The sequence below is a fragment of the Diachasmimorpha longicaudata genome, chromosome 1, assembly GCF_034640455.1.
Source record: "Diachasmimorpha longicaudata isolate KC_UGA_2023 chromosome 1, iyDiaLong2, whole genome shotgun sequence".
NCBI classification, from domain to species: Eukaryota; Metazoa; Arthropoda; class Insecta; order Hymenoptera; family Braconidae; genus Diachasmimorpha; species Diachasmimorpha longicaudata.
In genome coordinates, this window is record NC_087225.1 from 9624240 (window position 1) to 9651940 (window position 27701).

General features: G+C 41.0%; 2 protein-coding genes across 14 annotated transcripts in view; both read right to left on the reverse strand.

The window, feature by feature from the left end:
• Window positions 1-11740, reverse strand: part of LOC135160656 (uncharacterized) — a 65921-nt gene extending 54181 nt beyond the window's left edge. The window contains exon 1 of the mRNA XM_064117445.1: window positions 11553-11740. The gene's annotated coding sequence lies outside the window, so the exon portion shown is untranslated. The remainder of the gene's footprint in view (window positions 1-11552) is intronic.
• Bru3 (bruno 3) overlaps window positions 1-27701 on the reverse strand; it is a 347812-nt gene that overhangs the window by 162759 nt on the left and 157352 nt on the right. The gene's annotated exons all lie outside the window — the stretch shown is intronic.

Genomic DNA, 27701 nt, shown 5'->3' on the forward strand with positions numbered 1-27701 from the left:
TTTGATTGGAATTTTGGAGGTTTTTGGGGGGAGGGCACCTTGAAAACTTTTCAATTACAACCAGTGATGGGTTGAGAGTGAGTCATTGACGATTGTGTACCACTGCTTTTCTAACGATAAAACCAATTGTTGTAATTCAGTGCATCGTACGTTCAATGAGAACGATACGGCATCGGCGGAGAGAAATATTCAATAACAATTATATGTTTTTCCCGTAGCGGATTTTAGCTTTTTATCATGGAATGGTCTTCTCTATGGGCACTTTACGGCAAATGAAAATATTCCGTACTGAAAATTTGATATTCCAATCCAACGAATTTTATATTTAAAGGTTCACAATTTGGTGAGAAAATCAATAACTACTCTGAACAAGAATTAAGGGAGAGGTCTTGAAATGTTGCTGGTGAATTCACGATTTACGCATAGAGTCGAACTTGAACAGCAGTGTGCTGGGTTTATCGGCAGTAAAGTCCATACCGGTAAACGACTATCCAGCCTGGGGCACCTGGGACACGTTTAGGAATGCAGTTAAAGATCCATACATGCGCGCATGATGCCTGTTGTGCGCTGTACTATGAAACTTTATTTCCCTTTTAAATGTGGTGTACTGCGATATGAAAGAGAAAACTTTAGTTAACAATAGATTGTCGATAATGAGTCCCTTGGTTTGGATATTGTCAGTAGCAGCGAGAGATTGCAAATGGTTTTTTTACGTTAACGAGAAATTTGGAAAAATGGTGTGTCATAATTTAGTTGATGATGGCTTAAATAGTTTAATATTATCACTGCTTTTATAACCATTTTGGAATTTTCATTGTTATCTGCATGGGAATGACTACTGATAGAGTGAAACTGGAATGAAAATTAATCATCAAATATTAATTTTTAGTAAGTTCCAGGATAAAAATGAAGTAACGATGAACAGTTTTATAGACTGGTCGGGTAATTTTGTCAAAAATTCCTCTCCGTGTATGAAGCTAGGTACCTTCCTCTACTAAATCTGTTCCTCCCCATCAAATATCTCCCCGTAGAGCATACATTTTTTTCAGCACAGCTGAATTCTCCTCTCCGAGCACTGATATAAAATTTGCATGAGCAAGTAGATCATCAAATTAATAAATGAGTACGATCTATTTAGTTGGACCATTACCGTCATATTTTAACTCGTGACAATTTCGTCGCAATGTGACCATCATAATTGGTCACATGGCGTATAACAATCTTTTTTTCATATCTCCAAAGATGATACCGTGAGACTAAAATTAACGACAAGGTCGAGGCCAATTACCAAATTCTCCCTTGACAACATTAACGCGTCGTGAAACCCGAAGCAAATGGATGGTGCACTGAGGTCCTGGGGTTCAGCCAATATATTTTCGCAAGACCATCGTGTATACCGTCGTTGCTCTGCGACACTGTCGTGTCCTATCGCGCGCGTTTGAATGCAATATTGTCGACCATAAAACTGTTTGAACACTTTCGATGTACATGGCTTTTGTTGTTCAGCTTTACTGGGAAACTGATAGGCAGGAAGGAGACTCCAAGGGTTTGAAGGATATCCGATGTAATACGTCTAGAGAGGAATTCTCTCGGAACTTAAGGGACAAAGTAACGAGTGTTTTAGTTCTGAATCTTGAAATGGGAAATATGAAAGTGCAATAATGAAGATTGCGTTACTTGAGATGTTTGATGGATTTTCTCACAAGTTCGTGACCGTTGTAAAAACCGCTGAATTTCAAATTGTCCCATCTCCCAAAGAAAGAAAATTTCCAATAAAATCTTGAAACGGAAATGCCAGAGACGCTTCAGGGAAATTTGAAATGTCATTTTTTTTCTTCGAAATATTATTCAGTGTCACTGCTCGGATTTTTCCAGTGAATTGTATAAATGTATTTTTTTTTTTCGTAAAGCTTGATATCACATCGACGAACCCTCCCTTTTATATCTAGAATCAATCACAATGTAATAATGTCACATCCCAAAAACAGGGTTGATTCCCTTCACTGAAGACTGCGTAATTGGATAGAGACTTCCACCAATTTTCTTTCTGACCAGCCTCCTATGAACCTCGGGTGCAATCCCTCTCATGATTCGCCGTTCTCTGGCTCGTGCCGGAATCCAGTGGGAGGAACATTTGGCTAGTTGCCAGATACTGATAAGACTGAGATGTGCGGCGCCGAAAGGCGGATCCCAAAATGGAGCTTTAATTCAATTGACTCGGTTTTCATATCTGTCTTTCCTTCGTCATCAAAAATCCTTGTTTGATAAAATTATAGGGAGGGGGAGAGGGGATTGAGTACATGAAGAAAGTAGTTTCCTCCGTCAAAGTATGGCCTGAAGTTGAGGAAGTCGCGGTGAATCATTTTTTTTCTCCAACACTTTATGATCTACAGGGAAACAAAAATTCGAATAATTTTTTTCAATATTATAATTTACTAATTGAAACATTCCGTAATCTACTGAAAAAGTTTATGACCGTTTATTGAAGACTTCAGGAATTATTGCAGAATGAAATAACACAATCATCTCTAAGTGTTAATTAATTAATCGAACTAGTTCTCCGTGCAGATGAGGGCATCGACAGAGGCTCGAAAAGAAAAAATCACAACTTGTTCGGCATTTGTGGCATAAGTGCCGAATTCATTTATTCGAGGGAAGCCGAAAGGCATTAGATAAATCAATGGAATATGGTAATATCATCGATTTCAATAATTTAAATATTTATGAAGGACAATGGAACAATCTTGAAAGGTAGGGGATGTGATGGTGTAGCAGTGAATCGCGTCTAATGAGACGATTCGGCTCCCGTGGGTATATCCAGTGGAATGGGGAAAGAAATATACAAAGAGTTCTGCCGAGGTTTCTTTTATGTTTCGTTACGTCATTTATTCTACCAAACTGACGCCTGTAGGTGGAAATAACATGAAAAGAATGTCTCAGACGCGGTGAGAAAGGGCGACAAATTTGACAGTGAATAAAGTCAAGTACAGTCAATTTCATCCGAACCAATTTGGAAATCGGAATTATTGCTGCGATTTCCTCTGATCGAATGATTCCATATATTATCCTCTATTGTCCTACAGAAATTGATTTATCTCATTAGCCAAAATTATCCATGACAACAACGCTATAAAAATTTCAATCCCATCCCTTATACCATCCTTCGGGTATTTTTTTTTCCACCCGACGTATTTTCTCCACTTAGTGCAATTATCCGTCGATCACGTACTTCAAAAAAACCGAATAGCCAGAGTAGAAACAGGAGAAGGCACGCGCTGGGCCAAAACTATCCAACAATTTCCCAGAACCTTTAGAGAATTTCACTGGAGCTTTCGCCATTAATTGCGAACGTGATTGGTCCGTTGTCCTCACATTAACGACAAAGCACTGGATGATTTCTCTGTACAGTGTCGTATTGAACAACCATGGAAGGAGAGGGCTCATAATTGGAAGAAACGGTACAGTGATTAGAGGCAATAGTACATCTCTCTGGACAATTCTGATTGTTCATTAAATACGTAAACAGAAATAACCTGGAAAAATGTACCAGCAAACATGTGACAATAAAAAAATGACTGTCACAAGTTGACATAGCCATATGGAGCCGTTATATGACTAATGAAAGAAAACAGGACAATTGTTGGTGACATATAATCGAGTTTCACTGATTCCGTCGTCACTGTTTACGGTCATTAGTTTTATTTTCATAGGATATACAGTCACAGGGTCAGTTTGGCTGGAAATCTAAAGAGGAAGGTGGATTATTGGTGTACAGTGTGAATCACTGCTAGTGATGGGCACAGTGGTAACGAGCGAAACGTGTATAACGAGTCGATACTATCTATGAAGTTATCATTGACTGGAATCGTGGTAATCGATGTCTACGTTTGTACAATCGCATTCAGCACTTTAGGACATGATTTTCTATTTATCACTCATTCACACACAGCTAGAAGCAAGTATGTTTGTTTGCTGTCAAGTCTCAATATTTTTTGTCTGACTACTCTCGTATTTTTCTACTGGATTCACGTAAGAAAGTTCATTTTTTATTCACAATGAAGCTCTTTGTCAATTAGTACACGTCAATATTATGATTGTTTATCTAGCACTGACTGCCAATAAATTAGTTATATGTCACATGCGGATAGTACTGGAATAAAGAAGAATCCTTGAACGGTCGTTGAATTTGAATCAAGTCATCAATTGGACTTGAGATGTACTAGAAATTAATGAATTTTTCGATTCAATTTTGCTCGGATGAAGTGTAGACTGGAAATGGAATGGAGAATATTTTTTTGTATTCACATGTGGCTCTCTTACTTTCTCGCGCCACTTGTGCGATTTCACCGCGTCTCATCGTGTGAAATATTTGCAGTATCGGGACAGGCCAATCGAAATTCCTCCTGTACGTGGTGGGAAAACCACTGGGGAATAGAAAATGAGAATTCACTGGCTATACGAATCACGATCATCCTCTCTCCGGATTTTTTTTCCTCCCCATCATCCAGGGGGTAGACTTTTCTTTTTTTGCGATATTTCTTGAGGGGGTTACCAATTCTTTTCAACTATCTCGAACTAATTTGGGGTTAAGTAATTTAAACGCAGCGTGGAACAATTAGAGGGGCTTTTGTAATGTTACAGGTCTGAGGGGTGATTTAAGGATACGGCAGGTCTGAAGAATATAGGGGGCCCGGCGAATGGGGAGGTGAATCCAGGAGGAGATAGGAGATATCGGCAACGTTGTGGTGGGCAAGAGGCACACGAATGCTCATCGGTGGGGAGAGGCAGGTAACTTTTGGTAAGTTGGCTACACCCGCTACTTTGTACCTATGTAGTTTAGCTACGGTAAAACGGGGGAGCCCGTGCGACTGAAATATGTACGGGGATGCGAAATTTATGGCGAGCCACACCTAGTTAATGCTCACACTGGGGAAAATTTACATGGGCGTTTTTCGATGGTAGCAGTTGGACTTGGAGAATGATCGATTTTTGAGTCATTGGGGGAGTGAGAGAATCGATGCGGTTCATTGGAGACAAATGCTCAATTGTTTGGGCATATGATGAATAAAATTACGGTACGATAAAATTTTGTCTACGATTGCTAATTAGTAAATCGAAAAATGCTGATACGACTACTTGAAAAAATTGTACTCCTACATCTCGGAATAATTCTTACGTTGTTGAGGGTAGAAGGCAATGAAATATTTCAAGAATTATGTGACGATGACGTAATGGCAGAATATGAATTTAGGAAAAGGGAAATAAGAAGTGAGCATTATCAGGGTATATCTACACAAGTGCGGTATTCAATTGGTGGAGCAGAGCTGCGACTTTGACTTTTTCTGCCGGAATTTCTCAGGCATCACTACATTGCGATCGCCATCTACTCTCCTGGAGATTGCCGATCGCCAATAATATTACGTGAAAAAGAAGAAGGGGGGAAAAGGAATCGGATGAAAGGGCTCCGTCGGTGGCGAAGGGCCGTTGTACTACATCATTCTCACGAAAGAGTGAGTGAGAGAGAACGGGGGGATAAAGTGAGGATAAAAGAGTGTGTTGAAAGCGCAGAAAATGAGAGGAAGGGGATGAGTGAGAAAGCACGGAATATAGGAGAGTGGGTACGCGGTCTGCTGCATTTTCTATGTTATCGTTGTGGAAGGGAGGGGTTGAGGAGGTACCGCGGGTTGGGACTACGGACAATGGGCTTCCCGTAGCGGATGGCGAGAGAAAGTAAAAATTAACGAGAATTCAAGCTCGGACGGTGCTATTGAAAAATTGCCCGGTGTTGTTTGGGTGTGAGGCGCGGGTTTGAGACTCGCTTTTTTTTCACGCCCTTTTTCCCCAGATTTTGTTTTTGTTAGTTGACTTCAACTACACTCGCGCATGCACTCCAGTGTTGGAACCCGCCATCAGACTGACAAACAAGTGAAATAACTCGCTTTCAGAAATTGAGGGAGACTGGGAGAGAGAGAGAGAGAATTGGACGAATCTCCACAGCTGGAAGCCGGAGAGAGCTCATTAGACTGCTGATAGATGGTGAATATACAAACATATCGATATTTTCATTGATATGTAGGGGGAATTCGAGAGTAATTACCCTGGGATAGCAATTCCAATGCGATCATCCGTACACATAGTCCGCAATGGGAAGATGCCGTGAGTTTTGATATCAGCTAGTGTGAGGACACCACCCTACGACCTCCAGGGGGTTTGTTAAGCCTGCCCACAGAATCAGCAGCACGCTTTCCCCATGGGAATCCGTCGTATCAGCTCCGTGGCACGAGCAAACATGCTACCAGTACGGATAACGGATATATGTACGAAGTTTATAGCCTTCCATTTTGCACGATAGAATGTTGAGAACACAGCATGACTCAGTGAGTGAGCGTGCCAACGATATAAGGTATGGGTAAATATTGATACCGAGCATCTAATCGTTCAGGAGCTTCCGTTTACTGACATGACATTATATACATATTGACGATGGGTGGATGCCAGTGAATCGTCGATTGACGGCATTCTCAATTCTTTCAGACTCATGACGTGACCATCATAAGCTGAAGTATCTCCCTATCACTGATAACTCAATCAATGTCGACTAATCAAATTCATTACTCCGAGTTTCTTCTATTTTTTCATCCAAGATAATAGCACTGAAATTTTCAATACTGGACAGTTGAAAAGAGCGTTAATTGAAAATTCCCCGGAGGTATAAATTACGAGGACATGTCCACTGGAATTTCCATGACCCGGTTATGATGGTTAATTCCCGGCACTATACGTACTACTATCCACCCAACTCCCTCGTTACCAATCCCCCACTTTTCCATCTTTCGCCTCGCCTTCGTGTACTCAATTCCACACACTTCTTCCAATTAGCGTCAGCGTCAGCGATGTTTTTTTCCTACCGTTTGACTCCTACTCCACTAATCTTCCTTCTCACGGAATCGTCCGCTTCGTATTTGCGTCTTTCGCATTTTGTTTCTTCAGCTCGACAAATAGTGAATGGACTCTTTGATATTTTATCCCCAATTCCGATGATTTCAACGGTAGTGCGCCGAGCGACGGTGACACTAGACATTGATAGCAGAGAGCCGCACATATATATCGTTTCTCGCGTGTCCCAATGCATCGGCAGAAATACTTCAGCTGCGTGGACTCCAGGGAAATCATGTATGAACTCGTCCATGGGTATAGCCTCACCTTTACACCCTCGTTCATATCCATCCAGTGACCTCATCTTCGAAACATTCGGCTGTTCCAACTTCATCATTTCCAAGGATCTTCAAATACCCTAGACAAAGTAGTGTCAGTAATTGAAACTAGGGCTGCACATGGCACCGAGATGAAACTTCAATCTGCAGTGATCGTCTTGTTCTTGACAAGCGAAAAATATTTTGAGAAAGACTTCCTGTCAAAGGACAATACATTGATACTTGTCTGGACATCATACAAGAAGTGGATCTAAACATTGTTGGGAACGCAGAGTAATAAAGTTGCCTACTTGACATTCTCTTCTTATCGCGATTTTTGTGTTCCCCAAACAAATGAATAAATAATTAGGAAAACCAAGGAGACATGAAGGAAAAAAATCCAGGAGCAAAATAGAAAGAGAACTCGAGGCGCATGTCTCAATATCACAACATGAGACACTAATTTTTCCAGCGTTATGAACAAGCAGGTGTGTTAACACGGCAGTTTGCAATATGAGTGATTGCTTCGGTTATCACGGAGGCAGCTCTTGGTGCACCACAACAAGAGTATACATCGATAAAACTATAAACTGGACAAAGTTGATGAAAGCTGCGGTGGAAGAGGCATTATACAATATATCAAATGGCAGGAGCAATGATGGAGGATTGAGAGTTGGCTGGTTCGCCGTCCACGTTGGGGAATCAAACGTTGCTGCTATCCCGACTAATTACGTTAATTGGTATAATACTCTCCGTTGGCTTCCAGTTAGTTGATTGTTGGCGCGTGCGCACATCGATGACTCGCACTCCATTCGCGAAACGTGGTAGATAGGATTCATGGAAAAGTTGAATATTAGGGGGCAAAATGGCTGAGCCCAGGAAGATTTGGTGAGTAGTGCCACGAGAAACAGAGAGCTTGTACAATCTACCATCGATTTCGGATTAGACTGACGTTTGTTGTTATGTACTATGTCGCTTTTATACCTGGTAAACATGGCTCTAATGCTAGCATTTGCGGCTATGAATAAGAGTTTTGAAATTGGAATTGCAGAAGAGTTCGGCGCCCGGTGAGCTTATAGCACTCGAATCATGAATGCGATGGTGTGTACAAATTGCCTGCGGGCAAAGTACGTTTGAAAATACCCCAAATACCCTCATTGGTAATGGCTTGTTAACGGCGGATTGTTGATTTTTGAATAAATCAAAGTGGAAAGCTCTGCGAGGCAAATCCCAACGCCATTCATGAGGGAAATTTGCTGTGCTATTCATTTGCATAGAGGGTCTTGTGAATAGAAGGCCCCCTGTGGTGAATGATACTTCCTAGATGGTATCTTCATTATTTCGCTATACGCCGTTCGACAAGAAGTTATTAATGAACTACTCGACTAACATCCTGATGTTTTACGATGATACGTTTTTTTCCTGGATAAAAGAAGACGTCCTGCTGGAGTTGTGATGATAGGTTTGCGCTCCCGCCTCAAGTAAATTTGGAGTTTGAAGATATTCAAGTATTATTCGTAGATTTTGGCACAAGAATGTGCATAAAGTTGACACGATTACGTCCATCGTGGTCACAAATGGGTGTTGCGATGAAAAATTCAAGAGATTCTTAACAGTTTCAAGTTACGCCCAAAAGACATAGCTCGATGTCCTTCGAGCTCAGAGATGATGACATGTACATAGCATTCTCCGTAGGGTTTGTAGTATCCACCAGGGTTCTCGATGCCCTGGTAAGGAGTAAGACGCTTGCTGCCGAACGGTTTGAGGTGGGTTGGCGGCCAAAGTGGTTCCGAGGGGAGAAGTGGTTGGGAGGGGCTAGTGTGGTGGGTTCTGGGCACGACTCGGCCCATTGGATAGGGTACTCAAGATGCTAGGGCACGTCGAGCCCCTTCATATAGCTTCCATAATCAACTGCATACCACAGTGTTACCAGCGCCACGGCTGTACCATCGTCTCTCGCATATGAATTCTATTTCCAGAAAAAAAAAGGACCTCATGGACGAGCTTTCAGTATTACTGAGTGGGCCAAAAACTCTGTGTTCACAGTGCGAATAGTATTACGGCGTTATACGCGAAGTGGAGCCTAGGCAGCTCTTGCGGGGAATTAATTTCACTAGCATCAGAATTTATTCAACTATCTCGGCTTCAGATTGAGTATTGAGTAACACTTGGGATTGAGTTCACTGCAGGATGTTGATTCAATTTTTTCCACCATCGGTTGCGATCTGATAATGGTATATAGCTCTCAAACACCTGCAGCAATTAATTAAATTTCACTTAATTAGGCTAGCTGGCAAATTTAGTTAGGATCCATGCAAACAAGTCCTCGGGGTACAGACGTGGGGTTTCTACAACATTGGGAAAGGCCGGAAAGAAGGTGGTGGTGCATCCGGCAACATCCGAGAGAGTGTAAATGCGAATACAGACAAACAAGCGATGGTGATGGGATGGTGAAGGACGCCGTGTCGGAGGACAGGGATTTTGGAATATATTCTGTGTCTACGTCATCGATGGGAAACACTGTATCAATATTTATTTACATTTTTTTTGCGGTTATTCGAGGGGAGAGAGGGTTCATGCCGTATATGTTGGATGTGCGTAATTGAATTTCAGACTCGAATATTGACGATTGGTAATGCTAACCCCACCACGTGCAACAATCAAAGGTATTGAGAGAGCTGTAAATATCTGATTCGGTAGCGAACTGGCTTCCTCCAATTTATCAAGCATTTTTTTCACGATTTCCCGGATAATGTAAATTTTCATTATTATTTGCTATAGAATATTCACTTTTGGTAATTGATACGTGAATTAGCCACCACAAAATTGAGGCAATAATGTCGTGAATCAAGACACTTTTGAAACACAAGTTTTTATATGAAATGAAGGTGCACGAGGACGAGCGTCTCAATACAGCACTCTAGTAAGAAAAAAAGATGACGATTCTCTCGCATCAGAGGTATCAAGAAAGTATTTTCCAAGAAAAGCTTGACGCTAATACTCAGCGGCATGGCAACAACTTCAAAGCGCAATCGTTATATTTTCCGCCTCCGCACAAACAGCTTTTCTCATTGAGTGAGACATCCTCCTCCGACAAACGAAATATTCGCTATAATCTGTATCAAGAATTTATGAGTTAAATTTAATAACCACACCCCACATCTAGGTTTTTTAATCGGATAATAATGGAGACAATTTACCGAGAAAATCACTTTATGTTATGATTGCGTAATGATGAGCCCGCTGGCTACAGAACGGGTATTTTCGTGTACGTTGGACAGCTATCTACATGAATTGTGGCTTCAAAACCACCCGCAACAAACACGAATGCAAATTTATTGTCATTCAATTATTCAATCCGCAACCCACCGAATTTCAGAACCGAACGCTCATACCGCGTAATGTCGTGGTTTTTCCCATCCCCACGTTTCCGGAAATTCGTATCTGGTTCAAACGTATTAGATTGTTTTTCTGATGATACCTGATATTCGTTGCTGTCTTGTCCAGTGCATGAATTGGATACATACTGGGGTATTTTGATACACCAGAAGTTATGAAGACTGTGGACACAACGAACCCGTGCAGCTGCTTTCTAAACGACTTTTGCCCCCCACCCCCCCTCCACGAACTTTGCTGGCATTCATCACGCCGAGTACAACACTTTGTCCCTATAGACCCATCTTAGGAGACCTCACTTTTCTCGAAAACAGACAGGGCGAGCGAAATGGAAAGAATAAGGGGGTAAGTATAAAAGTATCCCCGAGAAAAACTGACGAAGAACTGCTACTACGGGGACGGGGGGAACCAGGGGGGAGAGAGCATTCTGGGGCTCCTCTGCGGAAAAGTTACTAAATAAAAACAAGTTACCTGGGTTGGAAGGTGGTAAACCTCTTAAAGGGTCTCTCAGAGGGAAAAGGAGTCCATTTACAGGAATTAATGGGATATTTCAGCACAAAACACTCGTATACGTCAATCTTGAGGTTATGTTTCTCATCTAAATCAGAAATTTAATGACGTAATTCGGTTTTTAAAACTCCTTGTCATTCATTCTGGGTGATTGATCGGTTTCTCTCATCTGCTTCTGCGAGACTCCCCCTCCCGAGATGTCAAATATTTCGAGCTAAAGTTCAGAACGAATTACGTTAAACCGAAAAAAATTAATTAGAACGTAGGAGGAAGGAAGATTGAGGAAAAAAAGAAATTTTATAGTTTTGTAAAACCCAGAGTACGTGCAAAACAGGAAGAATAAATGGGTAAATATAAAGAGATTTTCGACAAGAACTGACGGAGAAGTGCGATTCTGGATGAGGAAGTTCTGGGAATCCTTTAGGAAGAAGTTACTAAATAAAAACACAGTACATGGGTTGTAAACTGGTAAACCTTTTAAAGGTTCTTTCACATAGAACAGACGTCCATTTGCCTGAATTAATGGGCGTATTGCAGCACAAAACACTCGTATACGTCAATTTTGCGGCTATATTTCTCGCCTAAATCATCAATTTAATGATGTAACAGGATTGTTAAACCTCATTATCACTCATTCTTAATAATTGATTGATCCCCTTAATCCACAACCAGGCTTCTCATCTGGAGATTTATAATATTTCAATCTAATGTTCAATGCATGTGGGATACTCGGCAATAGAATCTGAAACAAAGAGTGGAAGGGTATGAAATCAAAAATAAAAAACACATATTGAAATAAAAAAAATAGACAAAGAATGGAGAATAAAGGAGGAAATATGAAAGTACTTTCGGTAAAGAATGATGAAGAACTTCTACTCTGAGGGAAAATGTTGGGACTTCGGTGCTGGAAAAAAAAAACAATTTACCTCGGTTGGAAGCTAGTAAACCTCTTAAGGAGTCTCTCATAAAAATGGGAGTCCATTTGCATTAATTAATGAGGGCATTGCAGCCCAAAACGCTCGTATACGTCAATCCTAAAGTTGTCTATCTCATCTAACTCGAAATTTCGGTAATGTAATGGCTTTTTTAAAGCTCATTGCCACTCATTCCGGATGATTGGTTAGACTTCTTGATCTTCTCCTGCAAGACTTGCCATCCCCAGATATAAAATATTTCAATCTAGGGTTCAAAACATATAACGAGATACACGGGAATGGGGTTTAAACGGAGAGGTGGAAGCGGTTGCGATTGAAGAGGGAAAAAAAAACTAGAGAAAGAACCCACATCGTGGTAACCAAGCGGAGGAACTTTGAATATAAACCTTTGCGGGGAGGTGGTAGGTAGCGTATCCCGCATCGATTTATTTTCGTGTTTGTTCGGAGAAGGGAAAAGTTTTGTGGTTTGTCAGCACTTTCAGATTAAGGAGGAGAGGAGGGGGGGCCATTGAAATCTCATAAAGTCCTTACAAATACCTTCATTTGCCCCAATCGTCCCGCGAGAGAATTTCTATTTCTCTCTTTTTTTGGGGGGTTGGAGGGTGACACGGGGTGGTGAGAGTTGGCCACACAAATTGCTAACGGAGGACGTGTAGCATTAGATAAAGAAGTTGGCAACGACTGAATCTCTATCGAAGTAATCAATTCTACCATTTCAATCACTCGATTTTTATTGTTCGCTAAAATATTGGTCGGGATCAGAGAGCAAGTGACCGGTGACTATCGGAGATGTTCACAGCTGTCAGTTGTGGATTAGATCATACGTCGTTTTCAATTTGATTGTTGGTAATCCGATTGCACTTGTCCACCTCCGGTCCCTAGCTCCAAGGAGGAAAGATACTCGAGAGCTAGTTGAAGAGGCTTCCGTACGAACACTCAAGCACAGAGGATGAACCAGGATAAACAAGGAAACATCGTTGCGCAAGATAGACGGAACGGATGGAGAGAAGGAAAGGGATTCTAAAGGACGAAAAAAATATTTGGAGCCGAGGTCTTTCAAACTCTTTTTCCCTGTAACTCCTCTTTTATCGTTGAATGTCCACGGGTAGAAGCAAACACTGGGTCTTTTCAATGCAACACTCAACCTGCACATCTGCCTGATGTCTGTTCCATCCAGAATTGCGATTACGTACTGCGATAATGTTTCACCTGATGTGTAAGAGTGATTCATCAGTCCACGTTCATTCCGGAAATTATAGCATCTGAAAACCGTGAGTGGGCATTATAAACTGGTGGACGTTAATCTCCATTGGGACGAAAATGCCTCGAGAATAGCTGTGCGTTCAACTACTTTAACAGGTATAACCGACAAAACCACCAGCATCATGATGTTCTGCTTTTCGTTGAAGTAAATTCCAGAGAATTCTCGACGATTCTATGGAAGCCAGTCTGAAGAGATTTCACAATCCCAACTCGAAACCTAAGCGACTCTATACCCCTCACATTGGTACACATAGTGTCTGAATGCCTTCCTTCTCATCTCCCTCTACTAGCTGCCTTCGGCTTTTAGAACAAATACTTAATCCGAATGGCAGGCATTTGCGTAAGTAAGTGCCCGCCATTCAAAGCAGTCCCCATTTTACGTTCAGTGCTGCTTGTCTGACTTTGAATTTCATTCAACTCGGCCATTTTTCAATCCCACAGCGTCATAATGTCTTCTTCTTAATTTTCAATTGTTGAAATTGCCAAATTATATTTGAGAAATTGTGAATATTCGGTGGTACGTTTCCATCTGGAAGCCTCCAACGATTCATTCACCCCCTCGTGATTTCTCAAGTTAGTCCTCAATCTATAGTCGACATACACTCGTTCAACTTGTCTATGAAGTGTTGAAGGAAACGTTCTCGTGAGTTTACGTTCAGTATATAGTGCAAAAGCAGTTAAATCCAGACTTGAGAATTCCTGCGAATCAGAGACAAAGGCCAGGAGTACGTGGGATCCGACGATATAATAATTCTCATCGCTCGGGGATGAATGCAGCGATAGTGGGGGAGGTAGGAGTACTTCTTCCTGTCGCTGCTCTTCTGCCGCAGTCGGATGCCCAGATAATTGAGATTTTCTGGCTAGTCGATGAAAGGAACGAGGGACCGGAGACGAAGTGACGTGCGTGTAGCTGATTCGCTTCTCTGGTCCAGGATCCTATACCCGAGTGAATCCGGCCGGAAGGCAATTCCTAGAGGAGAGGGATATTCCATTCTGCCGTTGATAGGGAAAGCCGGGGAGAGGAAATAGCTGCTAGCTAAGAAGATGGCTCACTGTCTGAGGATTTTGGACAAGATGATGTGCCAAGTAACTGTCCAAGATAAAAGTAGATGCACTGGTGTCTCCTATTCTCTCTGTCTTGAAGTTGATAATATACTCGGCAATCACATTCCGATTTTTATTAATTAACTGAACTTTTTCAAAACAAAAGTATCTTAATTCGCAAGCTAAAAGATTGCGATTATACGTATAATATATAGGATAATTAAACTCAAGAAAATTGGTGTGAAATTCGGTATAATTTTTTTTTTTCAGATGGGTGTTTGTATCGGGGGAAAAATGGAAAAACATTATCTGTATGTCTCTTGTTGGACAAATATTATCAAAATGCCTGGAACGTATAAACCGAGCCTGGGGTATATCTTATGTAATCTTACATAAGATACCCTTACATACCATAATAATCATCTTAATGATCCTTTCACCGTTGAAAGTGTCCTGCCCAATTGACTGTATTCATCCATCGAAAACATTTTTGTCTTCTTCTTCAAGATGTGTCCCCGCAAAGCGGATTTGAGGAATAATTATGCGACCGGTATTTTTACATTTAGCAAAATTTCTCTGACCGAATGTCAGTAATAACTGGACCTCGACAAAGACCAAAACGAAATCGTAATTAACCGCATTGAATAAGCTTCCGAATTTAATTAAGGATATTGAATGGAAGCCCGGGTAATAACCAGGGCTGACTATATTGGCTGCTATGTCAAAGCTAGGTGGAACAGAGCCACTAGAGTCGGAGAAGGGGTATCGTGCTCAAAGCCCGTTCGACAGTCACTTTGATGTGGTCATGGCCAGCGCGAAGCGCGAACCCATACGCCACCAAAACGTTCAGATAGATTTGGGGAGTCGTCTTGTTGACCGTAGATAACTCGTCTCTTTTGGCTTCTCGTCATTTCGAACTTTCGAAATCCTGGTGAGTCTTCTCAGCCGAAGCGTCTTATTCTGCATAGAATTGGGGGACGTTTGACAAAGGATGGACCTTACAAATGGTATCAAGCCATGCGTATTGATTCGATGATATGATAATGGGATTCACATGATACTGCTGATCTTTCCTCCTCTGTCGCAGCTCAAATCACCCCATTCACTAACATCTTCATAAACTTGTATCTAATCATGCGACTGCAAGATTGCATTACGTCAATGCACTCAACGAAAGACATAAATAAAAAAGGAGATATAAAATCATTTTATTCCCTTGAAAGATAATCCAGCTGTCGAAGGGTATTCAAAGACTGCTCAAGTATTCATTACATTCGATGAAAAAGTGATGACCTTTTAAAATTGGAAACTCCCTCTGAAGAACTAATGAACAAGTTGATTTCACGAAGTAATAACACAAGTATCTGAATAATTGAAAAATACCTGATGAAAATTAGATTTTGAAAATGATACTGCCAAGATTTCTGATGTCGTGAGCAGGAACAGAGACGGAGAACAGGGTGGAGGAAGCCGTTCTATTCATGTTGAACGAAAAAAAAATCGGAGAGGAGAGATGATAGGAGCCTTGCAAGAAAATGAGAGTACGAACGTAATCGGAGAACGAACTGCCAACACAATAGTGGCTCTTCGTCAAAGAGCACAAGAAACGAGCGAATGTAAGAGGAATGCGATTCCAAAGGGTCCTTTCTTCCAAGGAAGCGTCTTGTCTTCCTGAAGTAATAAAGTAATACAAGAGCAAGGAATTCGTTTTACTCAAGTGATACCACGCTAACGAATCTTTACCCTCCCCCTCCTCGAGTGGAAGATGCTTGACTACGCTTTTCTTTGGCACGCCAAAGCACCTGAATATTTTCAACAATTAATCGTCCCAGGGAGTTAGGATTCATCCCTGGAGTATAGGGTTAGGACTGATGATGGTGGGAGATGTCGCACTCCATCTGCTAATTTGCGTCTTACAACGCATCTTTACACATAATAGAAGTATAGAGGTCGTTGCTCATGACTGCCATGGGGATCAGACTGAAGAAATTTTTGTGAATGTTGGATGTGGCTGGAAATAGTCATAAACACTCTGTCCAATTTATATGAAGTACTAATGCTGGGTTGCACAGGTAGATTTATTTTATTGTAAAGAATCCAAAGGGTGTCTGCCTGATTGAGGAAAATGATATATATGAAATTACACAATAGAAGCTGATCACGATTTTTGGAAAATTCTATGTGACTAGAAATGTCAGCCACAATTTCAAAATACGATCCAACTAAAATAGAATTAATATTGAATTGCACTGGTGGATTTGGTATTCCAGGTTTATTTCGTTCGGGAGGAACAAAAGCATTTCAATCTAATTGAAGAACATACTGACAATTAAGTTGGAATTTCATTCAATTACGATTTTGAAATATCTGGCTGTGGAATGCAACGATGGACTGATTCAACCAGAAGAGCATTGCATGGTATAGAAGGGATTCTTCCTATATCATGGGACAAACTATAAATTCCCATGTTTACATACAACAGAATTTGGCTTCAACAGCGTTAGAAAAATTTGTCGAATGTTGAATATCACTCAAAATAAAAGTCATAATTTAAACGTCTGCTCCAATTGAAATGAAGAATTAATATGGGGTTGTGCTAATAGATTTGATGTTCCAGGTATATTTAATTATAAAAGCTTCCGGAGTATTTCAGTCTAATTGAGAGGAATTATGATAATCTGTCTGGATTTTCGCGGAATAACATTCAATTACGATTTTTAAATAGCTCTGTATAATATTCAAGGGTGAATTAAGCCAAACAATGATTAAATTCGTCAGTGTATGAGGGATTATTTTCCACATCGTGTGAATCATGGCTGCCATTGTGTCGAAAAGTGCTCTCCGCACATTGCACAAGAAAAAAAAAATTCTTACAGAGGGTTGCCATATCAACTCACAACCAATTCCTATGATCCTTTCTTTTCCAGTGAGAAAATACATACAGACGTGTGCACAACTGTAGAGTACCGATAAACCGTATCAAAAAAATTTCATCGGGCTTGCCCTGTCAATTTTAATTGGCTCCACCGAGGCGTGCCAGCCCTCCATTCATCGGATCAGTGATATGCAAATGCAATTTAATGACGCGATATCCCTATATATGTGGCCAACTAGACTGACCACCAGTAGACAGTGGCGTTGATGAGCGCGAGAGCGTGTGACGTTTACCTTCCGTATTCTGCGCCCTTCACGTGCAGATCGTGATGAGAATTCTCCCAGATTTTAATATTTCTACGTGGGTTTTAATTTTTTATTTAAATTTATTTCAAAAACCACCAATATCTATCCTTATTTTTGAGGCTTTTGTCACTACCTATGATATCACCTCCACTTATTGATGCATTATCGGAAAGTTTATCTAATAGTCTAAATAAAATTCAAACTCTCTGTCAAAAAGTTGCTGGTCAGCAGTCCCATGAAATTTTGAAAAAATCTGAGAGAATTCTCATATTTTCTTCAAACTGTGGGTGAAATGCACGATCCATTATCTAAGTGAGCATTTTCTCAACACACGTTATATTCGACCCTGTTAGGATGCCCTGCGACGAACCGAGAGAAGAACCTACTTTCTTTGACATCGGAGGCAATTCAGATCTTCTCCAAATGAACTTCAGTGCCAGAATACTCTCAGTATTAAGTCATTAAAGTCTTTTTTCTGTGATGGACTATAAATGTTTACCCGGAGAAACGACCGCAACCTAAGAATAGCAGGATCTCTCGCATCAAGTGGCATCTTTCCGAGCAGCATTGTTGTGTTCCTCATTCCCCGTGAAGAGTATAGCCTCCGGGGACAGACACGAGGTTGGCTAATGGTCTCCTGGAGACCATTCAGTACCAACGAGAAACTCTGTTATTTGTGACCTTCTTGGCCCTTACCCACAACAACCAGCGTCTATTAGGCCCACGTGCCAGATAAATAAACCTTATTTTCATCGGGTCGCTGTTTTGTCGTTTACTTTCCCAGAAAAGTGAAACAAATCTCAAGTTTCAAGAACAATTCCATCTTATTCGTCTGCGAAAATTGAGATTCGCCATCTTTGCCAATTTTGTTTCCATTTAAGATAAATAACATTAAGAAATTCAATTTGCTCGTCATTCAAGAAAATCATTTCAATGATTTACCAATAAATAAAAAGCTGAAGATATTATTGAAAGAGTATGTTCTAGCTCCTATTCAAGCCTTCCCCCAGTGACAAATGTTGAACATCATCCTCAGCGCTAGAATTTCCTCATCTCTTTTTCCTCGACTTTCGGAGTGTAACCAAAGGAGTAGAAGAACCAGACCCTCTCTCTCACCCCTTCCACTCGCGAATATCGTTCATCTCTTTCCCCCTAATTATCTCTTATCTATATCTCGGTCCATTTGGTTCACAATGACGTTATCTCGCCCTGGTCTCTGGACTAAGTAGAAACGCCTTCTATCTTATTACTCAAAGTGTAGGTACCAGTGAAGGTATAATGGAACACACTGACTCAACAATTTACACACTTATACATGAAAATTGGTAGAAATACGCGTGTGCAAGGGGTTAGTTGTGTCTGGCGTATCGTGCGCTCAACTCCACTCGACATTGAGGAATTAAACCGTTGCCAATCTGACTTTAATTACGAGTAACGGATTAGTACGTGTGCGCAATCGTTAGTCTGTAGAGAGTTGAAGGAAAATAGGAGAGGACTTACTCGAAGGTGAAATAAGGAAACTTTGCTCTCGCATAGATTTGATGTACACCAAAGGCAACGTTGAAAATGAACGAGCATTATATCCAGCCTGTGTATCCCTCAATCCACCCTGTAACTTATGTCAGACGAATCACTACTTCCTGTACACCGAGTTGTATCAGAAATTACCTCGAATTTCACTGTTTGGAATTGAGTTTTACCTCAAAGGAATAAGAAATACCCATATGAATATACCGTTGGGTTTGTTGGAGTGGCTGTACATTTTCTTTCATCATCTCTTCCAGACCAATCTGATCGGGAGGCAACTAACGATCCCAGGAGAGGAGCGAAACGACAACGATAACGGCTTCCTTTATGCCCGAGTGGCAACGGCCGCGGAAACAATTTCTCTCACCCGCGACAAACGGCATCCGCACAAATCGTGAAGCAGGGATGGTGAAACAGGGAGAGAGTGAGAGGTACGAGCATATAACGAGGGGCGCGTCTATAACTGCTACACCTCCACGAGTTGCTCTGTTATATCGTCGATCCGATAAAAAAAGATGAAAAAAAAAATATATGAAATAAGGGAGAAGGGGGGAGAGCGGAGTTGTACATCCCCGGGATAAATTGGTGGGTACAAAGATCACGGCTTCCGATTCGTAGTGGCGTTATCGAAATAAATTCCCCTCGTTTGAACTCGTTATCGACGTTTCGGGGTTTTTCTGCTGGAGCGGAAACAACGGGGCTCGTTCTCCCACCAATCTAGGCTTTTCGTTGTTACTTAGTTACTACAACTCATTTCAAATAAGAATGAATTGCGATAGATCGTTGGATGGGGTTAACTGAATTTTTTGGATAATACTGGTGGCCAATGGAATTCCTTTATCGACCGGCCGGTCAACTCAGTGACGCCGATTTAATCTCGGTTCCGGTGGCAGCGCGGTTTTCGATTAACGCAGTGGTTTACATCGACGCTATGTTGCCAACAAAGCTAGTTCGACGAATTATTGCTTGGGCAATAGGTGGTATATACCCACAAAGCCGAAAACCGGAGGGTACTGTGGAAACACTTTGCTGAAAAGCTGCGTTCAACATCATGTGGACGGTCTCAAGGCAACTCCTCTTTCGGGCTTGTTACTAGGTGTTGCAACATGTTGAGGGAACATTGTCAAATTGATCGTAGAGGTGGAGTACTTTGGTGGTGGCATATCGCGTAACCCACATGTTCAGCGAGAGAGGGAGATACTTTGTTTTCAATGTCATAATGAGATCGTCAAATTTTGCACATTGTCGTTTGAGAAAGTCCTTCGGCATCATTGGTTTCAGGGAATACTTCATTTACTCAAAAAGTTCGATTTCGTCGAACCCACTTTCATAGCTAATATTTACTTCTGTTAACTCTGTGAACGTCAATGAAATTTTCAAATAACTCGTCGAATGTAGCCGGAGGTTTGTAAGCAAATTCGCCAAGTTTATAGACATTAGATCCTATTTCATTTGATAGATAGGGACGAGAGAAGTTTTTCCTTTCATGCTCTGGTAATGTATGATTTTAATCCAACAGAACACACGTGAATTGGAGATGGAAAAAGAAAGGAGTTTGAAGTCCAGATAAAGTCAAACGAATCTAATTCCGAACTCGTGGGATAAAGTAACCGGCAAAGTTGTCGACACGTCAAATGAATTATGGCAAGCGGATTCCGAGCACTAGGCAAACACGTGGCGGGAATGAGAACTTCCAACTAGAAGATGACGAGGGAAAGGGAGATGGAATGAAAACAATGCAGCAACACCCGGTGTTGGAGGTCAAATTACAAAAAGAAGTGAAACTCGAGTAGATGCTGCAATTACTCCTGCATTATAACTATATTTATTATTTTTCAACGTTACGTAAACAAAGTTGACTGTTAGTTACACGGTCTCCATGGCAATCGTCAACCATTCTTAGATATCTTTACGTAATACATGATCCAGTGACACGTGAAAAGCTCCTCAGCAATTCATCCAGTTTCAACGATGGAAATGGCAGAAGAGAATAGGAGAGGAAATATACAACACGCTTTACCTCACCGTAATGCCAAAGATAAAATCAATATTGTACCCATGGCTTCGCAAGTAAAAGAAGGTAGAGATAGTCACGTGTATTTGGCTCACCGTCACGTGACGCGCACCCCATTGCGATAACTTTACTACACACAACTTGCTTTACGTAATACACACGTTACTATGGGAATTATGCATTAGCCAGGCGCCTTCTACCTAATATTCAGCCTTCAGTACTTCAATTCAAGTGCCACTGGCTCTCGTTGAAGTTGAAGAAAAATAAGTTTCGTAACCACCCATTGCCAATTTTCTTCGGCCAACGGCGTCTTGATAAAGAACCACCACCAGACGGTGGGAACAAAGGCCAGGGGGTGGCTGGGCACTGAAATTGTGGAATAAGACGGGTTGAGAATTGAGGCTGTTCTCGAGTACATTACCATCGGCCATCAGAAAGCATTGCTCCAACTCGATCTACCCAGAGTGGTCCAACCTTCAATGGAGTTTGCCTAGCATTTAAGCTCTCGGCCATTTTCGAGAGTAAGATGTGCCTCTTGTTCTTCTTTGTTTGCTCAACCTCTCTGCATTTATCTTTTGTTAAACTATACATCGGGAAACACCCCGTATTACGGGAGGGAGGGATGGAAAAGCTCCGCTAATGGTGGAGAATAAATAATATGTCATTCCGAATATTTTAAGGCGGGGGGAATTTCCACCTTCATTGGGCATGACCACGAGAGACTCCCGGCTGCTTCAACCTAAAGTTACAAACTCATCGGATCCCCGCCGTCTTCTCTGGCTACGCATAACGAATATTAACTTGGCTTCTGCTCCAACAGTGTAATAAATAACAGACGAAAGTTGAATACTCTCTCTGTTTCACCTTTATGTGTACACTTTCTCACACGTACAACTCCCACTGCCTTGTTTCACGCGTCAAAAAGAGGTGAATGAGGGCTGGCGAAGCTGAATATAACTGAGATGGAATAGAGGGAGGGTGAGAAAAATAAGGCTGTTTGCTCGATTACACACTTTCTCACTTTGGAAAGTTTATTATGAGATCGTCAAAGTTTTTTTTTATGGAGTGAATAATGTCAGTACATATGTTGAGGTGAAACTATAGTTCCACCGGGGAAAATCAATTTATTCAGCTTTTTCCAGAGGATTTAATATCATTTTTTTCATTGTGTGTAATAACGAATAAATAATACCTTTGAGGAGGTAAGAAAAGATGAGTGGGAGCGGAACATGGAAAAAAAAAGTGGCTGCCTATACATTGACTGTGACTCCTTGGATTATTCTCTCAAAAGAAAGAATTTCAAGGGAGCATTCTGAAAATGTTGAGAACAAAGGAGAGGGACAGTATAAATAAAACATATTGCTTGGGGCGCAATCATACGTAGTTTTCTCCGGTCGAAATGTTTTATAATGAGGAAAAGTGGAGTGCAGGAGAAATGAAGGGGAATCTTTCCAAACACATAAATTGAGACAGCAATACGCCGTCATGACGATGGAAAGGGGTCGACAAAGAAATAATCCCCAGATGGAAACAAACGGAGTGAAATGCACAGAATTACCGGGGAGACAAAATTATTTGTGAATTCATGCACGAAAAATTCATAATGTTGATGTCATTCATTGAGAAATCATTAAATCATTCTGAGAAATTTTGCACGATGCTGCTGCATAATTTGATGCTGCTGGTTGAGGCCAGTGGTGAATGTCTTCATCAGACACCAGATGGCAGCATCACTTTTATTCCTACGTGAAACACAAAAGGTATCGATCACATTCACATTAGACTACCTAAATCTTACTCGAGATAATTTCGCACGTACGTTTCTCCAGAAATTTATGGAGGATTTTAAAGTTCAAGAAAGGTCTTGAGCGATGCAGATTCTTTGGAAGAATTTGCCGAAAGCATCCAAACGATTCTGAACCCTCAAAGAAATCTGCACGAATTACCCCCTGAATCCCGAGGCTTTGAAATGCGCTCTAATTTCACAACATTTATAGTGTAAATATTTCGACTCGATGAAACGGAAAAATGAACTACCGGAAGAGGAGCTACGAAACCCTCTAGGTGTATCATAGGAAAAAAAACGATCGAGATACATAGTTTTGTATCCATTTAGGTCAAGCTTCACCTCGCGAAGGTGAAACCTTGAAAATATGCCGTTTCATTTTGAACGACATGATGGTACCAGTGCACAGGTCGAATAACCGTTATCATCCGAGAAACATTCTCGGATTTCTCGGCAAATTGAGTGAGAGGACCAGATTGTTATAGTACGAGACAAAACTAGATCGAAAACGCGACGACGCGGCATCGTGCCAGAACCAGTCAGAATAGATCGCGGGCCAGTTGCTCGCGAGACCGTCAGGTATAGGCCGCAGTAGTAGGCCGACGCGGACCATCGCCAATGAGTGAATATCAGGGCGGAGCGAACACTTTTGAGTTGCGGATGGTAGGTTGGACCATTTATTTTTCATTTTTTCGTTATTTTTCGAAAATAATACTCGACTAATTAAAGCTGCCAATTCGTCATATAATATTGCAATCACCCCCCTGGCATAATCGATAATACGGGGCATCGGATGATAACGAAATTATCCATTGCAACATCCACGTGATGGTGGACACGTGACAATGACTCACATGGCAGCGGTGTAAGCCTGGAATTAGCGTCGGGAGGACATTTAATGCGAGCTCTGACCCAATTACAGAAGCAGTGTGTACTGGGAATACATGCTTGGGGGTTGAAACACAGCTGTTACAGCTCGATAATATATATCAAATCGTTGGCAAAGAAAAAATAAGAGGAGAAGGGAGGAGCACTGGACGACGTTGATACGACGAGGATGGAAAAATGGGTTATGTAGGCGCGTGGGACGGGCACAGGGAAAAAAGGGTGGGAAGAAGTGGGTAACAGGCAGCTAGTAGGCGGATAGGGAGAGGGATGCACTTGACGCATTGCCCCATGCTGAGTGAGAAACTACCGCATGCAGTCTCAGCGCGCGCACCCTAGAGAAACTATATCTGTTGCTGGTGGCAACGATAGTGGTTGCTGTATATGGAGGGCTGTCCTTTGAGGTAGCGTGAAAATGAGAAGAAAACCTGTTGTAGATTTCCTGAAAATCTTGGGACCAATCTTCAATGTCGATGCTCTTATGACCGACGACAGACAAAAAAAAACATTCAGGAAAAATTTCCCACGATATTGATTTCTAAGAAACTATTTAACAGTTTCAGTCTTATGGCAATTCAGTATTTTGAGATCGTAGTTGTGGAGTAAATTTGCCGGGGTTTCAGGCATGTCGTTTCAAGTTTTACGACCCTCAACTTCAGATTTCATCATCCTCTCTTCAGTAAGTAGTTTAATTGGAATTATTATTCATATCGTGTAAGGATGTTATCATGAATCTTGATGAAACTTATTACGACCTCATCATCATTTTCGTATTTGATTGTAACTAGGGCTGAGACATGGAATTGATTACTACAACCATCTGAGAAGGTGAGTCTCTTCTCAATGCTGGTGATTCCATTACGATAATTAATTCATTTACATTGTTTCAGGTGCGTACAAGCATGAGAAACAAGGGAACATTGTCGTATATAAGAGGAAAGCCTGGTGGTCATAAAGGACAGCTGCTGGTTGTGTAACAACTTTATCACACTCTATGAACCTCTTCTCTTCCATTTCCCCCTTTTCAATGATGTTCCTTGCACTCCCTCACATTGAAATGATGGCTGTTATCGATTTTCGTCCGGCTCGCTGTGGCTTTTAAAGGAAGTAGAGAATAAAGTGTAAAAACTATACTCCACCGAGTTGGGTTTTTTTTTATTCAGTCCTCCTCAACAGCACTCGTTACCATAACAATACATCTCCTCACATCTCACCGAGGTATCGTGTATGCTCTTCGCCCTCGACTCAACTTTTCCCAGACTACTGGTCAGTAAACAAGAATATAGTTGTGGAATTCCTTGGAAAGGGTATAATGGCGAGAACATTTTGGCGCGAAAGGCATTAGCGCGTGGTATTTAGAGGAACAACGACTAACTGACCCCGTCGCTGTTGAACAAGCTCGGTCCATTAATCAGCGACGTCGGTACAAAGTAACTGGAGACTCTCTAGTGTACATCCCTGGGTCTCATGCTTGTGCGGCTTCATTTGTTATGCCCGGATGACACTCAATTATGTCGGCAGCGTGGGGTGTCGGGGGAGGCGGAGGAATGAAGGAAAGGCTTTTCCTGGAGGAGAGTCTGGTAAGACATTGAACTAGCTGAAAAACAAATTAACCATATTAAATAGTCTCCGTGTCTTGCGATACAGATCACAATGAATACGTAATTCCCGTGGTTTTGAATATTCCATGAGGTAAACATTAATCGATCAGTGGGGTTTTTTTTTTTCCCCGTTCAATGATTAAATGAGATACTGAAATATTATTTCGGGGCACGTCATCTCTTCAACATTTTCACCTATCCTCCATTTACTCCCCAAAATAGTTGCGCTCATGGCAAGCCGCTTGGTGGCGCGTGTTTTGCATGAATAATTTCGTACAATTAACCGTCGTTTGATCGGTTTCATTTACGTACACACCATCGGCCACCGCCTCATCAAGGATAAACACGACCAAGTCAAATTAATGAATATCGTTCAAATATTCATGAAAAAATAATAAATCGCAAATGAGATGTGTATTTCGACATAATTTATCAATGAAATTATAAGAGACAATTGAATCAATAAAGCTCTGATTCTCGACGATTCTGATATCGACACTGGAGTCGTATTCAAACGGGTGAGATACGGACACAGAATCGAGGTGGATGAGAGACCGCTGATGACCGACAGGGAAGCGGCAGCTAGTGGCATCGAGAGGGGTGACGAGACGAGTGAAGGCCGCGGGACGGATGTAATTAAAGTGGTGACATGCTAGCCGTGGGATATCGCCTCTCTCGCATATCCCTTCTTCATACCCTTCCCTCCCCCGTAAATCCCAACAACCTCCAGTTACCATTCTACCGACCCTCAAGATAATTTGAACATCGTGTAATCGATATATCCTCGCGCGACGTCTGCGTATCTGTAATTCATAGTGTACAACACTCGGAAACCCAGTAGCTCGAAGACGTTTCAAATTGGAGTGTTGAAGACAATGAAAATTAAGTATAATTAATTAAGACAAAAAACATACACGCGATATTTTCGTGTCGCATTGAATTTTTAGCAGAAATCAATTTCTTAAACGATTTTCATGATTTATTTATGAGCAATAAATATGTAAAAAAATGAATTCTGTGTAACATAATTTAAATGTACTGCAATGGATTTCATGAATTTATCCAATTTTTCCAACTCAATGTTATTGACAAATGTTATCAGAGAAAATTATCGAATCTTTATTATACTCTTCAAGCCAACTTTGAAAGAAACTTGAAGGGGTTCAATTTAGGTTTTCAAAAAAACCGACGAAGTCTTATAATTTCAGACAATGGTCTTTCTATTACACACGTACAAAACATTGTTACATCGTCATCTTTACATCTAAACTGCAAATTTAATAACATTGCTCAGCCACAAATACGTGAGAACTTCAACTTCACGAAATTCTTTGGTTACTTTTTGTGAAAAACCCGACACTCTGAGGTTGCGTAAATCAATTTTCCTTCACGGCTGCTAGACGCGGAGATGGTAAATCAATTTCATCTGAAAAAGTTTTTGTGATGCACGTGCCGGAAAGACCACCTCACCTTTCTAGACCCATGCGATTGGCACGAGAAGTAGCCAAAAGAAGCTGAGCAATGGTTTGAATTGGACAAATTTTTCAAACTTCGGGAATCGATTCGGTAGAGAATGTTTTTTTTACTCAGAGAGCAACATTCAATGGAATTATACACCACAGGACCCTATTTGTAGGATAGGAGACAATCACGAAGGATTAATTTACCAGTGTCTCTAATTATTATGATGAGAAACGCTTGGAACTGCTCATTTCGAATTCCATATCGATAATGAAGTTAAGCGGATTATAGAGAGAGTTTGAGGGGAAGTGGGGGGATAAGTAAACAGACATTATGTTGAATGCTAATCCTTATTACTTCTTGATCGTCTTCAGATAATCCTCAAACAATTCAAAATTGTGTTATGAATATACTCTAAAAACTCGCGTTATCGAGGGATTTTAATTTACCACATTAGACGTTGAAATGTGACTTCGAGTCATTTCGATTATCAACACTTTCCTTTTTATCTCATCTGAAAAAGAACCTGCGAATATTATTTTCCACGAGTGCGACAATAGTGAAAGCTTACCGTCTTTAATTTTTCTGTTTGAACACAGGTTTACCACAGGGAAATTCAATTATTGAACCATTTATTCGGAATCACCATAATTCTCTTCATTATATCCTTCGTTTCTCCTTTGCTCTTTGTCCTCTCTGTTATTTTAATTATAGGACGAGTTTTCCTTTATTTCATTGTTTCTCGTGCGATATACATAGTACATATTATGTACTATACGCATATGCTAGTTACACATACACCACGTTACATATCTACGCACTCTTCCTTGCAGTATGAAATTAATTATTCTTTTCCTCCAATTACTGCAATAAAAATATGATAGTCGGTAAAAATGTAGTCATCAC